At 38.4% G+C, this 17528-nt stretch overlaps 1 long non-coding RNA gene across 14 annotated transcripts in view; it reads right to left on the reverse strand.

Annotated features, from left to right (window-relative positions):
* The window catches only part of LOC102399193, a 524597-nt gene that overhangs the window by 403056 nt on the left and 104013 nt on the right, over positions 1–17528 (reverse strand). The gene's annotated exons all lie outside the window — the stretch shown is intronic.

Below are 17528 nucleotides of genomic sequence, written 5' to 3' on the forward strand. Positions count from 1 at the left end.
AATTAATTCCTCCTACAGTTATACTTTGCCTTTTACATTTAGAAATACTGCCAACAAGCCTCTTTTTTTTGAAACTGGAAAACATAATTAAATATCTCTAAGTAGTGAAGAGTCAGTTGACAAAACAGAACATATCACTGTGTGGTATTAATGCCATTTATGTGAGCAGCCATTAATTCCAATTTGAGGCCCCTTTCAAAATCTTGCAGAGATTAAAATGGTCTCTGGATTTTAGAAGATTTATTATCAATCTTCTTAACTTCTGGAACCAAAATTATTCCACCCATCCCTACTTCAACATTTTCCACCAATCTAGTCCATGCTATACTTACATACATATAAGCAGCATTTCCTAAATGAGAAATGAGAGAGTCCCCATAAGCTCTGTATAAAGTAACTTCAGATGACTGCATACACCATCCCTCTTGGAGCTTCACTAAACATTGGATTACTGAAGATTCTGAGAAGGCCTATGGCAAAGAAACCTGTTTAACTTTGTTAAATTTACTACCTGAGACCTCTGAGAAAAGTTGAGATAGATATGAGTGTCTTGAGAGGTCAGTGGGGGTGTCAGAGAACTTTTAAGATTGTCAAATAATCAGCCATTGAAAGTGAAAGTGTTAGTCACTCAGTCATGTCTGACTCTTTGCAACCCTGTGAACTTGTAGCCTACCAGACTCTGTCCATGGAATTCTCCAGGCGAGAATACTGGAGTGGGTTGCCTTTTCCTTCTTCAGGAGATCTGCCTGACCCAGGGATCAAACCCTTTCTTCTGCACTGTAGACAGATTCTTCACCATCTAAGCCACCAGAATTAGCAGTTGAGGTGAGCCTCTTCTTCCAGGTGAACATGAAAAAAACCCAGATTGCTCTCCTCTCACCATTCACCATGTTTCTTTCTCTACCCAACTTTACAGATGAACTACTTTTAAAAGAGGGCTTGCAGCAGTGGCAGACTAGAATCACCTGAGGAACATCTAGAAAATACAAATACCCAGATTTTATCTAAGACCAATTAAATTAGAATCTTTATAGACGTGGTTGGACACTGGTATTTTTTTTTTTTTTTTTTAGATTCCACATGTATTATTTTTTTTTTAATTTTATTTTATTTTTAAACTTTACATAACTGTATTAGATTTGCCAAATATCAAAATGAATCCGCCACAGGTATACATGTGTTCCCCATCCTGAACCCTCTTCCCTCCTCCCTCCCCATTCCATCCCTCTGGGTCGTCCCAGTGCACCAGCCCCAAGCATCCAGTATCATGCATCGAACCTGGACTGGCAACTCATTTCATACATGATATTTTACATGTTTCAATGCCATTCTCCCAAATCTTCCCACCCTCTCCCTCTCCCACAGAGTCCATAAGACTGTTCTATACATCAGTGTCTCTTTTGCTGTCTCGTACACAGGGTTATTGTTACCATCTTTCTAAATTCCATATATATGCGTTAGTATACTGTATTGGTGTTTTTCTTTCTGGCTTACTTCACTCTGTACAATAGGCTCCAGTTTCATCCACCTCATTAGAACTGATTCAAATGTATTCTTTTTAATGGCTGAATAATACTCCATTGTGTATATGCACCACAGCTTTCTTATCCATTCATCTGCTGATGGACATCTAGGTTGCTTCCATGTCCTGGCTATTATACACAGTGCTGCGATGAACATTGGGGTACTCGTGTCTCTTTCCCTTCTGGTTTTCTCAGTGTGTATGCCCAGCAGTGGGATTGCTGGATCATAAGGCAGGTCTATTTCCAGTTTTTTAAGGAATCTCCACACTGTTCTCCATAGTGGCTGTACTAGTTTGCATTCCCACCAACAGTGTAAGAGGGTTCCCTTTTCTCCACACCCTCTCCAGCATTTATTACTTGTAGACTTTTGGATTGCAGCCATTCTGACTGGTGTGAAATGGTACCTCATAGTGGTTTTGATTTGCATTTCTCTGATAATGAGTGATGTTGAGCATCTTTTCATGTGTTTGTTAGCCATCTGTATGTCTTCTTTGGAGAAATGTCTATTTAGTTCTTTGGCCCATTTTTTGATTGGGTCATTTATTTTTCTGGAGTTGAGCTGTAGGAGTTGCTTGTATATTCTCGAGATTAGTTGTTTGTCAGTTGCTTCATTTGCTATTATCTTCTCCCATTCTGAAGGCTGTCTTTTCACCTTGCTAATAGTTTCCTTTGATGTGCAGAAGCTTTTAAGGTTAATTAGGTCCCATTTGTTTATTTTTGCTTTTATTTCCAATATTCTGGGAGGTGGGTCATAGAGGATCCTGCTGTGATGTATGTCAGAGAGTGTTTTGCCTATGTTCTCCTCTAGGACACTGGTATTTAACACAGTGTCCTCAGGTGAATGGAATGTGTGGGTAGATTTTCAACAATCATTAACTAAAAGGAGATGGTCCTCTGAATAAGAATCAACCAGCAGTGAACAAACCTTCAGAGCAAGGGCATTATTCTAGGTACAATCAAGGAAACAGAAAACAACCAAAACTTGTCTCTGTACTCAAGGAGCTTTCAGTTACTTACAGGAGAAAACTTCCATTAGGAAAAAAAAATAGCCAAAGGCTCTAAGTGGCGAGTATATGTGTACATGTGAGTTCTAAGTCGCTTCAGTTGTGTCTGATTCTCTGCGACCTTATGGACTGTTACAGTCCATAACAAGCTCCTCTGTCAATGGAATTCTCCAGGCAAGAATATTGCAGTGGGTTGCCATGCCCTCCTCCGGGGGATCTTCCCGACCCAGGGATCAAACCCATGTCTCTCATATCTCCTGGACTGGTAGGTGGGTTCTTTACCACTAACACCGCCTGGGAAGTGTATATGTAGGTAGCAACTAAATGCTGCAGAAATTTAGAAATGAGAAATCAGTGGAAGTTGGAATGGCCAAAGGTTTCATGGCAGAGGAAGGAGGTCACTGAAGATTTAGAGGGATATGAAGTCAACAAATATCAACCTTGACGTTTTCACATCAACTTTGGGATATATTTTCAGGAGTGTAGGGGACTGTTGTTGGAGAAGGTGATGGCATCCCACTCCAGTACTCTTGCCTGGAAAATCCCATGGACGGAGGAGCCCAGTAGGCTGCAGTCCATGGGGTCGCTCAAAGTTGGACAGGACTGAGCAACTTCACTTTCACTTTTCACCTTCATGCATTGGAGAAGGAAATGGCAACCCACTCCAGTATTCTTGCCTGGAGAATCCCAGGGACAGGGGAGCCTGGTGGGCTGCTGTCTATGGGGTCGCACAGAGTCGGACACAACTGAAGCGACTTAGCAGCAGCAGCAGCAGGGGACTGTTGAAATATTCATATGTTTGTGGCCTAAATTTTTAAGACACCACCAAACCTTTGTAAATATAACTTATGTCTGTAAAATTTCAATTTTCAAAACAGCTCCCAAATGCAACACTACTGTTATTTTCTGTTTAGGAAACTGACACTTGGAAGAGCTAAAAGTAAGTGATAGCTTTAAGGAAGTGTGGTAAATAGGCAGGTCCCTATAAGACCTGGGGGAACAAACATGTAACCTCTGAGGAACTCGTATTCAGGCCACGTGCCAATGTTCTCAGAAAAGTCAGTGTTCCTTCTGCCTTTTTGGTCTCTTCCTAGTTCACACAGGAAGGTCACACTTCCCCGTAAGCAGCGGTGCAAAGCTCTATTGGCCTGATTTCCCTTTTAGTAGCCTACAGCCTCCTTCTCTGCAAGGGGAATTGAAATTAGTCCTTGACTACTGTGCTTCTCTTGGTAGGAAACAGTCATTTTATTTCTATTCATTTCAACACAGTTTCTTTGGTACTGAACCTAAGGGTTTTATACAGAGAAAAAAAAAAGCATTGAAATTAATGTATATTTTGTCTCCTTTCAAGAGTATCTTTTTTTACACACATGGAGTCTGAGGTATCTAGACTTTCATTTCTGAGAATCACACCTTTGTAACACTCTTGTCAAAAGAAACTCATTAACTTTTCCTAATGGAAAAGTTAGAGGCATCACAGGCTTATTTGAAGTTGAAGTTTTATTCTAACAGAGTTGGCTGAAGATCCTTTGGTGGGGGGGTCTGACTGAACATTGACCCCAATTACTGGCATTTTTTGTGCTTCAGTGCTGCTGCTTCAGAATAAAAACCAATAACTCAACCCTACAGAGAAGCTTTATAAGCTTCCCTAGTGAGTCTGTAGCTTATTTCTCTTTTTTCATGGTCAGTGAATTGATTTTTCCTGTTGCTTGTACATGGCATTCAATTATAGTGCATTGCCAGAATCAGATGACAATATGCTATTAGAAAAATTGTAGAATATGAGGGGAAAATACAAATTTTGAAGACTTCTCCATGGATAACATCCCAGGTTTTGGCTCTCTATTCTGGAAAACTTATCACAATTTTAGGTTGCTCTACCAGATAGTTTTGATCTTGATTTTTGGGGGGAGAACATAACAGTTACCACAGTTAAGAGTAATGTGTAAATTTGCTTAATTTTCTATTTGGGGGTATCACTAAAATATAAACGGAGCAATTTTTTTTTTTTTTAATCAGGGATCCTTTAGAGTTGATCTTAAAATCAGGCTATTAAAAATGAGTTAGTCGTCACCAAAAGAAAAAAGTAAAACAAACAAAAAAATTGAGTAGCCATGATGGAAAACAGTATGGAGGCTTCTCAAAAAACTGAAAATAGAACAACCATATGACAAAGCAGTTCCGCTCCTGAGTAAGAGTGTGTGTGTGTGTGTGTATACACACACAAAACAACCTCAAAACACTAATTTGAAAACATACATGAACCCCGGTGTTCACAGCAGCATTATTTACAATTGCCAAAATATGGAAACAACCTAAGTTTTCATCAACAGATGAATGGATAAAGAAGTTGTGGTATAATCTTCTTTATATCACACAAAATGGAATACTATCCAGCCATTAAAAAGAGCAAAATTCTTTCATCTGCAGCAACATGGATAGACTTGGAGGGCACTATGCTAAGTGAAATAAGTCAGAGAAAGAAAAATACTGTATGATACAACTTATATGTGGAATCTAAACAATACAACAAACTAGTGAATATAACAATATTTTTAAAAAGGTGAATGTAAAGTAACTTTCAAAAATTTTATAAAAATAATTTGCATCCACCACAGGTGTACACGTGTTGGATGCAAATTATTTTTATAAAATTTTTGAAAGTTACTTTACATTCACCTCTTTAAAAATATTGGCATAGTCACTAGTTTGTTGTATTGTTTAGATTCCACATAATGCATGTTGATGTATGGCAAAACCAATACAATATTGTAAAGTAAAAAATAACAATAATAATAATAATAAAAGAAAAAAATAATAATTTGCAATAATTTGATAATTTTTAATTTAAAAAATGAGTTACCATTTTCTCCTCAAGCAAAAGCAAAAAAAAAAAAAAAGACGCCATGTATCCTGGTTACAGGATTCAAGCCAAGGGAATGACAAATAAGAGCTGTGAAGTTTCCCTTCCAGGAAACCTGTTCAAATTGAAATAGGAGGCCTAAATTGACTTTAGGAGGAAAGTCTAGAAAAAGTGGAAATAAATTATCTGACAGGTTGTGTTTGTGAGCAATTCTATTGAAATGCTGGCTGCCAGAGGATGTATAAAGACATTAAGTGTTAACACAGAGAAAATCAAGTAAATTCTTTTAAAAGATGCAATAAAATAACTCTAGGAAAAACAAAAATTATGTTCAGGGAAAGAAAATAATATCATGACTTGGCACAGTAATGAATTATATTTATATAATTACACTAACCTAAAGTTAACCTTTTGTTTTCTTTTGATTAACTTTTTTAAAAAATTTATTAATTACTTTACAATATTGTAGTGGTTTTGCCATACATTGACATGAATCAGCCACAGGTGTACAGGTGTCCCCCATCCTGAACCCCCTTTCCACCTCCCTCCCCATCCCATCCCTCAGGGTCATCTCAGTGTACCGGCCCTGAGCACCCTGTCTCATGCATCAAACCTGGACTGGCAATCTATTTCACATATGGTAATATACATGTTTCAATGCTATTCTCTCAAATCATCTCACCCTTACCTTCTCCCACAGAGTCCAAAAGTCTGTTCTTTACATCTGTGTCTCTTTTGTTGTCTTGCATATAGGGTCATCTTTCTAAATTCCATATATATGTGTTAATATACCGTATTGATGTTTTTTCTTTCTGACTTACTTTACTCTGTATAATAGGCTCCAGTTTCATTCACCTCATTAGAACTGATTCAAATGCATTCTTTTTAATAACTGAGTAATATTCAATTATGTATATGTACCACAGCTTTCTTATCCATTCGTCTGCTGATGGACATCTAGGTTGCTTCCATGTCCTGGCTATTGTAAACACTGCTGTGATGAACACTGGGGTACACATGTCTCTTTCAATTCCGGTTTCCTCAGTGTGTATGTCCAGCAGTGGGATTGCTGGGTCGTATGGCAGTTCTATTTCCAGTTTTTAAAGTTAATTCTTTAAAAAATGGACATAAATACCAGATGAAACAGGTAACATACTTGAAGGGAGTTGCCTTTGGAGAACAGGGTAAATGTTGCTGGTGGTGGGGGGGGCAGCTAATTTTTTTTATCTGTTTTGTTTTAGTATAAGCTACTAGCACTATTTGACTTTTAGAACTTTGCATCTGTACGATTTTTTATTTAAAAACTAAACATTTAAAACACAAGTTTGTATTTCTAGCCCTTTGAGCATAAGTACAAACCTAACACACTTTCCTCCAGTTTTGTGGAGCAGTGCTGGAGGAGGGAATTGACTTTTTAAGCATATGGCCTAGGATGACTTTGGTGGAATCTGTAGGATGAAAAAAGATCCTTAAGACTGAGGATCTGGAAAGGATGGGGTCGAATTTTGTTGATAACATCAGCTGGCACCAATCCAGCCCTGATGAATAAGGAGAGAACATTTCATCAGCCTCAGAGTGTTGAGTTCTGCATGTTCCTTTGAGCTGCTGAGTTCTTCCTTGCCCTTACTGGCTATTGGCCCAAACATAATTCTCATTTTGAAAAATATTCCTCTGGGCTTCTGGGTGTGCACTGGGCTTGTGTTTAACTCTTGGATATGTCAAAGCACCTTGCTGTATCTAAGGTCTTTGGATGAATATGAATACAAGAGGCTGAGGAACTAGAACACATTTTGAAAAAAAAAGGTCAAGGGTTTATCTTGAACATTTCCTTGTGAGCAGACCTTCTCTGTACCTTCTTCAGTTCAGTTCAGTTTAGTCGCTCAGTCGTGTCCAACTCTTTGCGACCCCATGAATCACAGCACGCCAGGCCTCCCCCTGTCCATCACCAACTCCCGGAGTTCACTCAGACTCACGTCCATTGAGTCAGTGATGCCATCCAGCCATCTCATCCTCTGTCGTCCCCTTCCCTTCTTGCCCCCAATCCCTCCCAGCATCAGAGTCTTTTCCAATGAGTTACCTCTTCGCATGAGGTGGCCAAAGTACTGGAGTTTCAGCTTTAGCATCATTCCTTCCAAAGAAATCCCAGGGCTGATCTTGCAGTCCAAGGGACTCTCAAGAGTCTTCTCCAACACCACAGTTCAAAAGCATCAATTCTTCAGCACTCAGCCTTCTTCACAGTCCAACTCTCACATCCATACATGACCAGAGGAAAAACCATAGCCTTGACTAGACGGACCTGTACCTTCTTACTCATCCTTAAAGCAATTTTTCTCAGTTTGCAAAGTAGGACGCAACACATGGCGGTAAGTTTGGTGGGTGGTATGTTTGAGTGTTTTTCACTTGAGTAAGTTTAAAAATCTAAATCAACTGATTTAGTTGGCTTTTGTGATGTGGATAACTATATGCATGCATTAATGTTCTGTCATGCCTGAGTCATTCAAACATAGCAAAAATGTTTCTGGGACTGGCAACCGGTCATTTGAGTTGAGGTATGTGATTTTCTTCATGATCTGAAACAGTGGATTTGTTTACAACCAGGTTAGGAATTAAAGGAGAAATACATTCCAGTTTAGGGTCAGATTAAGAAGGAACATGATATTTATTTGGGGAAAGAATTTAACATTATTTAAATGTCTACCATGTACCAGGCACTTCACATATATTATTTTATTAATCCTTGCAAAACCCTGAATTATTCTCAAAGCCAAGACACTGAAAGGTCATGTTACTTTTCTAAGGATTTCCAGCTAGTGAGTTGTGTAACTGTAATTTTAACCAAAGTGTAGGTAGAAACCAGAAAAGGAAAGAGGCTGAACAATTTTTATCAACATAAATCCACTTGCAACAAAATTACTTGTAAAACTTGTTAAAAAGTGGTAATTGTCGGGTTCCACTCCCGACCTACTAAGTCAGAATTTCTGGGAGAAAAGTCAGGGAATACCCAGTGACTCTTACGTACTCCACAATTTGAGAACCGCTGTATCATAACAGTAAACTGTGCTCCAATTATCTTGCAGACTACATGGTGTTATCCTTCAATTAAACTTCCTTGAAGATCAGCCTTCTTTTGTCATCTACTATTTCTCAATCTCTATGGATGCAGTCAGAATTTTTGGAAACTACATACAGAAAATATCAAAAGATTATATTCTAGACTTAAATTGGGCCACAAAAAATTAGCATTTTCTCTTTAATACTAGTTAATGCGATAGTCATACAAAACAATAGAGAAGTAGGAAGAAAAAGAATTGAGAAATTTTCTGTGTGTGCATTCATGGTAAGATGTGTTGCACTGGTATATTGTGGCATCTTCTCTGTTGATATTAGTTTTAACATTCATGCAAAGATCTTTCTCTCCACCCCTTCTCATGGGTCAGTGGGTGTGTGCTAGTCCTTTTTTTATTCTTTCTCTCGTGCTTATGCATAACTTATACCTTAAATAACTTAGAACTTGAGAAGATAGAAGAAGTAGGGAAAACCACTAGACCATTCAGGTATGATCTAAATCAAATCCCTTATGAATATACAGTGGGAGTGAGAAATAGATTTAAGGGCCTAGATCTGATAGATAGAGTGCCCGATGAACTATGGAATGAGGTTCGTGACATTGTACAGGAGACAGGGATCAAGACCATCCCCATGGATAAGAAATGCAAAAAAGCAAAATGGCTGTCTGGGGAGGCCTTACAAATAGCTGTGAAAAGAAGAGAAGCGAAAAGCAAAGGAGAAAAGGAAATATATAAACATCTGAATGCAGAGTTCCAAAGAATAGCAAGAAGAGATAAGAAAGCCTTCCTCAGCGATCAATGCAAAGAAATAGAGGAAAACAACAGAATGGGAAAGACTAGTGATCTCTTCAAGAAAATTAGAGATACCAAAGGAACATTTCATGCAAAGATGAGCTTGATAAAGGACAGAAATGGTATGGACCTAACAGAAGCAGAAGATATTAAGAAGAGATGGCAAGAATACACAGAAGAACTGTATAAAAAAGATCTTCACAACCCAGATAATCACGATGGTGTGATCGCTGACCTAGAGCCAGACATCCTGGAATGTGAAGTCAAGTGCGCCTTAGAAAGCATCACTATGAACGAAGCTAGTGGAGGTGATGGAATTCCAGTTGAGCTATTCCAAATCCTGAAAGATGATGCTATGAAAGTGCTGCACTCAATATGCCAGCAAATTTGGAAAACTCAGCAGTGGCCACAGGACTGGAAAAGGTCAGTTTTCATTCCAATCCCAAAGAAAGCCAATGCCAAAGAATGCTCAAACTACTGCACAATTGCACTCATCTCACATGCTAGTAAAGTAATGCTCAAAATTCTCCAAGCCAGGCTTCAGCAATATGTGAACTGTGAACTTCCAGATGTTCAAGCTGGTTTTAGAAAAGGCAGAGGAACCAGAGATCAAATGGCCAACATCCGCTGGATCATGGAAAAAGCAAGAGAGTTCCAGAAAAACATCTATTTCTGCTTTATTGACTATGCCAAAGCCTTTGACTGTGTGGATCACAATAAACTGTGGAAAATTCTGAAAGAGATGGGAATACCAGACCACCTAATCTCCCTCTTGAGAAACTTGTATGCAGGTCAGGAAGCAACAATTAGAACTGGACATGGAACAACAGACTGGTTCCAAATAGGAAAAGGAGTTCATTAAGGCTGTATATTGTCACCCTGTTTACTTATCTTATATGCAGAGTACATCATGAGAAACGCTGGACTGGAAGAAACACAAGCTGGAATCAAGATTGCCGGGAGAAATATCAATGACCTCAGATATGCAGATGACACCACCCTTATGGCAAAAAGTGAAGAGGAACTCAAAAGCCTCTTGATGAAAGTGAAACTGGAGAGTGAAAAAGTTGGCTTAAAGCTCAACATTCAGAAAACGAAGATCATGGCATCCAGTCCCATCACTTCATGGGAAATAGATGGGGAAACAGTGGAAACAGTGTCAGACTTTATTTTTCTGGGCTCCAAAATCACTGCAGATGGTGACTGCAGCCATGAAATTAAAAGACACTTACTCCTTGGAAGGAAAGTTATGACCAACCTAGATAGCATATTCAAAAGCAGAGACATTAGTTTGCCAACAAAGGTTCGTCTAGTCAAGGCTATGGTTTTTCCAGTAGTCATGTATGGATGTGAGAGCTGGACTGTGAAGAAGGCTGAGCACCGAAGAATTGATGCTTTTGAACTGTGGTGTTGGAGAAGACTCTTGAGAGTCCCTTGGACTGCAAGGAGATCCAACCAGTCCATTCGGAAGGAGATCAGCCCTGGGATTTCTTTGGAAGGAATGATGCTAAAGCTGAAACTCTAGTACTTTGGCCACCTCATGCGAAGAGTTGACTCATTGGAAAAGACTCTGATCCTGGGAGGGATTGGGGGCAAGAGGAGAAGGGGACGACAGAGGATGAGATGGCTGGATGGCATCACTGACTCGATGGATGTAAGTCTGAGTGAACTCCGGGAGTTGGTGATGGACAGGGAGGCCTGGCGTGCTGTGATTCATGGGGTCACAAAGAGTCGGACATGACTGAGCGACTGATCTGATCTGATTTGAAAAGGTTATTATCAGAAATTTAATTAAAATATATAGACAAAAATCAAGTGCAATGTCAAGTTAAGAAAACATAGAAAAGAGGGTGAAAATAATGGGAGACTTTGACCTGCCCATGTTTTCTATAAACCCAAATAAAAGGGTTATGCCTTAAATATAACAGAGCAGAAATGACCAAAAAGGGTAAGAGGAGTGTAATCTCTTCCTGCTGAGTCCTTTTCCAAAAAGGGAAGTGTGTTAATGTGGAAAGTGTGTTAATGTGTTAATGTGTGTTAATGGAAAGATGGCATCAGAGTTTGGTTTTCCTTTTCTAATAATTCAGCGTATCTTAAAATCGGAGACTATCAGGTCACCAGTTCAATCTGCAATATTCATTCTGATTTTAACATGTATTTATTAAATGGCTTCTATCCTAAAGCACTCTGGTTTCTGAAATACTGCACTCCTACTTAGGGAATCAGGACACATAGGTTGCAATCTCAATTAATTGTGTGACTTCAAAAGTGGTAATTCATTTGTTCTGATCCTCAATCTCTTTCTTCTATAAAAAGCAATTCAGATTATTTCTGAGGCTCTTTCAAGCTCTGTGAGCCTGTGTCTGCATTTATACTTGTGCCACAAAGAGTCTGAATATTTTCTTTAGTGGACTAGGAAATTAGTCTGAATATTTTCTTTAGTGGATTAGGAAATTCTGAATAAGGTTTTAAGCTTTTTGAAACTGATGAAAAATTGTAATTGTACTGGAAGATACTTAAAGTCAACATGGTAGTGATTATTTGGGGAAAAGGTACTCAGTGGGGCTTCTGGGGTGGCGCTAGTGGCAAAGAACCTGCCTGTAGATCCCCCTGGAGGAGGGCATGACAACTCATTCCAGTATTCTTGATTGGAGAATCCCATGGACAGAGGAGCCTGGTGGGCTACAGTCCATGGGGTCGCAAAGAGTTGGACATGACTGAGGAGACTTGGCATGCACATACATATTTAGCTAACATGAGTCCAATCAAGGTTCCTAGTCAGCACCTTTCTGTTTCACAGACAGTTATCAAGTTAACTGTTCTGCTGATAAAATAAAATGCTAAGGTTTAAGGTATAAAGTGGATAGGAGAAAGTGATAAAATATTTTTATCCTGCTCACTCTGAGGTGAAATCTTCTGTGCATACTATTGCATTCCAGTTGTTTTTGAACACCTTCAGTTTAGTTCAGTCGCTTAGTCATGTCCAACTCTTTGTGACCCCATGGACTGTAGCACACCAGCCTTCCCTGTCCATCACCAACTCCCAGAGCTTGCTCAAACTCATGTTCACTGAGTCGGTGATGCCATCCAGCCATTTCATCGTCTGTCATCCCCTTCTCCTGCCTTCAATTTTCCCCAGCATCAGGGTCTTTTCCAGTGAGTCAGTTCTTTGCATCAGGTGGCCAAAGTATTGAAATTTCAGCTTCAGCATCAGTCCTAATGAATACTCAGGACTGATTTCCTTTAGGATGGACTGGTTGGATCTCCTTGCTGTCCAAGGGACTCTCAAGAGTCTTCTCCAACACCACAGTTCAAAAGCATCAATTCTTCAGCACTGAGCTTTCTTTAGAGTCCATCTCTCATATCCATACATGACTACTGGGAAAGCCATAGCTTTGACTAGACGGACCTTTGTTGGCAAAGCAATGTCTCTGCTTTTTAATATGCTGTCTAGGTTGTTTACAGCTTTTCTTCCAAGGAGCAAGCGTCTTTTAATTTCATGGCTGCAGTCACCATATGCAGTGATTTTGGAGCCCAAGAAAATAAAGTCTGTCACTGTTTCCCCATCTATTTGCCATGAAGTGATGGGACCAGGTGCCATGATCTTAGTTTTCTAGATGTTGAGTTTTAAGCCAACTTTTTCACTTTCCTCTTTCACTTTCATAAAGAGGTTCTTTAGTTCTTGTTTGCCTTCTGCCATAAGGGTGGTGTCATCTGCATATCAGAAGTTATTGATATTTCTCCCTGCTATCTTGATTCCAGCTTGGAATCCAATTGATTCCAGCTTTGTACATTTATTGATGTACAAAGAGTTTTTACTGATGTACAATAAACTGCACATATTTAAAGGGTTCAATTTTATAAGTTTGACATATGACATGTGTCCACATGTTAAATATAACCTATGTTCCATCATTACACTAAAGTTACTGAACATAATACACCACTCTGAAAAGACCCCTTCTGCCCCTTTGTCATCTCTCTCACCCCTGCCCACATTACCCGCCTCCTGCTCACCCATGTGGCACCCAGTGATCTGCTTTCTGTCACTACATGTTAGTTTGCATTTCCTAGAATTTTGTGCAATAGTATTACATAGTAGTTTGTTCCTTCTTTTTTTTATCTGGTGTCTACGCTGAGCAATTATTTTGAGATTCTTTCACACTGTTGCTTGCATCAAGAATCCATTCCTTTTATTACTAAATACTATTTCATTTATGGATATAATATATTTAGTTTTTCCATTCACCTATGGATGAACATTGGGCTGACAGTTTGGGGCTGTTACAAATACAGCTGTTATGAACATCTGTATAAAGTCTTTCTATAGACATATACTTTAATTTGTCTTGAGTATAAATACCAAGGAGTGAAAGGCCTGGGTCATATGGCAGGTCTATGCTTAATGTTGTAAAGAACCTCCAAGCTGTTTTCCAAAGAGACTTCTGCCATTTAACATTTCTACCAGCAATGGGTGATATACTTATCATTATGAAATGACACTGTTAGTATGGCATTCCTTTTTCCATACTTTCAACTTGTTTGCGTCTTTACATTACAAGCAAGTTCTTTATATGCATCATATACTTGGGACAATCTCTGTCTTTTAACCGAGGTATTTAGATTATTTATACATGGTTCACATTATTAATATGGTTAGATTTAAATCAACCTCCTATTTAACTTCTCTTTGTCCTACATGTTCTCCGTTTCCTTTTCCCTCTTTTTCTGCCTTCTTTTGGATAACCAGGGTATTTTCTATGAGTCCATTTTATTTCCTTTGTTAATTTGCATGTGGGCTTATTTGCTAACAATTCTTCTTCTTTGTTCTGTTATTTAAGGGATGCTTTAGGACTTAGAGTATACATGTGTAATGTACCTCAGTTTATCTGCAGGTGATAATGTATCATTCCAAATGATATTACAAGGACCTCGTAACAGTTTACTTCCAGTTCTTCCCTATTAGTCTTTGTGCTATTACAGTCATACATTTTACTTCTACCTACCTTATAAACTCTACACCGTTGTGTTACTGTTTTTAATTATGTACTCAATTATCTTTTAAATATACTTAAACAATAAAAAAATCTTTATGGTCTTTGTATAGATCCCAATTTCCAACTGGTATCATTTTTCTTTGGCCTCAAGAGCTTCTTAAAACATTCCTGTAGTATAAATTACTGCCAATGAGTTATTTCAGTTTTTGGATGTTGGAAAAAGGCTTTATGTAACATTCTTTTGGAAAGATATTTTCACTGGGTATGGAATTCTAGATAGTTTTTCGCTCTTTCAGAAATTTTTAAATGTTGCTTTGCTGTGTTTCCACTGGCACTGTTTGCTTTTTTTTTTTTTTTACAAGAAAGCTTCTGTCATCATTATCTGCATTCTTCTGCATACAATGTGACACTTTTCTCCAGCTGCTTATAAAATTTTCTCACTATCGCCAGTTTTGGGCAATTTGGTTATGATGTACATTGGGGTAGTATTCTTTCCATTTCTTAATTCTTGGGATCTTAAGTTTTGTGAAGGTTTATAGTTTTCATAAATTTGAAAACTTTTTGTTCACCATTTATCTTTTTCTAGTTCCCTCTTTCCTGGAAACTCCAATTATGCATACATTAACTCACTTGAAGTTGTACCATAGTGTACTGATTTTTATGTTCTTTATAATTTTTTAGCTAGTCTTTTTTTCTCTATGTTTGATTTTGGATAGGGTTTATTGTGTGTATTCAAGTTCACAAAACTTCTCTGATGTTTAATCTGCTATAATCCTATTAATGCTTTTTTCATCTAGGTTTTATTTCTAGGATTTATTTTTATGTTTTTTTGTCTCTAAAAGTTCGACATGGCTCTTTTTCTATACTTTTACCTCTCTATTTAGCATGTTCAGTTTTTACTCTAGCCTTCTGAACATATGAAATATAGTATAATGATTTTCCAATGCCCTTGTCATTTAACTTTAACATTCTGTCAGTCCTGGGTCAGTTTTGGCTGATTAGTTTTCCTCCTTATTATAGGTTTTCCTGTTTCTTTGCATGTCTGGCATTTTTTTGATAGAATGCAGGATACTGTGTTTTACTTTGTTGGGTGTTGGATATTTTTGTATTCCTATAACTACTCTTGGGTTTTGTTCCGGGACACAGTTAAGTAATTTGGCAATAGTTTTATCCCTTCTGTCACTGCTTACAAGATTTATCAGGCAAGACTTGAGCAGTGTTTTGTCTAGATCTAATTATTCTCCACTACTGAAGCAAGACTATTCTCAGCATTCTATCCAAATAGTTCATGAATGACGAGTTTTTCCTTTCCAGTAGGGGTTGGATCTAGTCCTATTCCCTAGTTTATCCCGCTAGTTCTGGCCCCATATGGGATCTGAGTGATGTTGTCTCTGATCTTTTTGAGTATTTCTTTCTTTGTACTCAAACAGTTTCTGCACATACATGCCCTGATCATTATGTTACTGAATACTTGAGGAGGACCCTCTGTCAATCTAGAGAGAATACTCTTTTGGCAGACCTCTCCTCTCCAGCATCCTGCCTGCAAACTCAAAGTGTCTTGGTCTCTCCAGATTCTCAGTTCCAGCTCAACTTCAGTTTTGCAGCCTCTGCCTGTGTTTTTCCTCAGTGTGCAATGGTCTGGAAGCTCTCAAGCAACAAATTTTGGCAATCCTAGGGTTCCCTCATTTGTTGGCCATCTCTCTGAGATCACTGTCTTTCATTGCCTAATATACATCTTAAAAATCATTTCTTAATTTACTGTGATTTTTTTTTTGTTTCAGGCAAGAGGAGAAATTTAATTCTTATTACTACTTTGCCAGAACCAGAAGCCTTCTCAATATTTTTTTTTCTTTTAAAAAAGAGTAACCTGACAATACTAAGTGGAAGAGAGGGTAAGAGCACAGAAATCACTTAGGAAAAAATTCTATAGCATTTTGGAATAAGAAATAACCCTAATTACATTTTTGTTTAAATACATAAATAATATATGAAAGACTTTGAAAATCCATCTTGCAGAAAGGCTCAAGAGTAGCTTCAAGAAATGTATCATTTATAATCATGCCAATATCATTATTTTTATACATCCTCAATGCAAAACAGAAGAGGGAAAATATCATCCTAGTCATAAACTGTAGTCTTAAAACATGTGACTCTTTCCCCTGCCCCAACTTGGCCATGCTGATGCATTTACTATGCCTTGGGTAACTGCAGCCAAGGGCACTGTAGACAGCAATGAGGTTTTAAAAGGCTTCACATGAGACTCAAGTCTCATCTTTACAAAATGACGCAAGAGCTCATTACTGTTGATGAATTTTAAATAGAGCAATCATTTTGATTGCTTAAGTCTGACTCAGTAAGACTGCAAAAGCATTTCTCACATCATGCTGAATCCTCAAAAAAATTTCAGGATTCTACCAGACATTTTCATGAAAAAATCTGAAAAATGTCCAGAATTTCCCATATTACCACCAGACCAATGTGATTCTTTCTTCTGTGCCACCATCTATGGGCATTAAATAGAAAGAGAGAATAGAGTACTAGAGAATAAAGTTAGGAAGGTTAAAATTAAACCTTGAATTTCATACTTGTTCTTATACTTCCTATTTTTCATATATTTATTCTCATTTTCCATTCCCTTTTTCTGAATTCTTTCTTTTAGCTTTACAAAAGTATTTATGGTACCTCAAAGTCTTTAGGAAAGGAATGGGTAATAACACATGCAGTGCATGTAAATGGCATTCTAGTCAATTACAGCAGGTGACTGAACTGTTTGGAGGGCAGACACGTCACATCTTATTAAGAGCAAGTAGAGAATCAGTCTGGATAAGGCAATGGCACCCCACTCCAGTACTCTCGCCTGGAAAATCCCGTGGATGGAGGAGCCTGGTAGGCTGCAGTCCATGGGGTCGCTAAGAGTCGGACACAACTGAGCGACTTCACTTTCACTTTTCACTTTCATGCATTGGAGAAGGAAATGGCAACCCACTCCAGTGTTCTTGCCTGGAGAATCCCAGGGACGGGGGAGCCTGGTGGGCTGCCGTCTATGGGGTCGCACAGAGTCAGACACGACTGAAGTGACTTAGCAGCAGCAGAGAATCAGTAACAGCCTGATGTGATGCTAGAACTAGAAAGGCCTTAGTGATTTTGTGGTCTAGGGATAGCAAGATTTGGCATAAGGGCTTTCATTCCTCCATCCCATGCTTATGGTTAATTTATCACAAAACACTCTCCCAATGCATCAGGTTTTATCTTTGCTGTCTCAGCTCCGTACCTAATACTAA

Source organism: Bubalus bubalis, chromosome 4 (genome assembly GCF_019923935.1).
Source record: "Bubalus bubalis isolate 160015118507 breed Murrah chromosome 4, NDDB_SH_1, whole genome shotgun sequence".
Taxonomy (NCBI): Eukaryota; Metazoa; Chordata; class Mammalia; order Artiodactyla; family Bovidae; genus Bubalus; species Bubalus bubalis.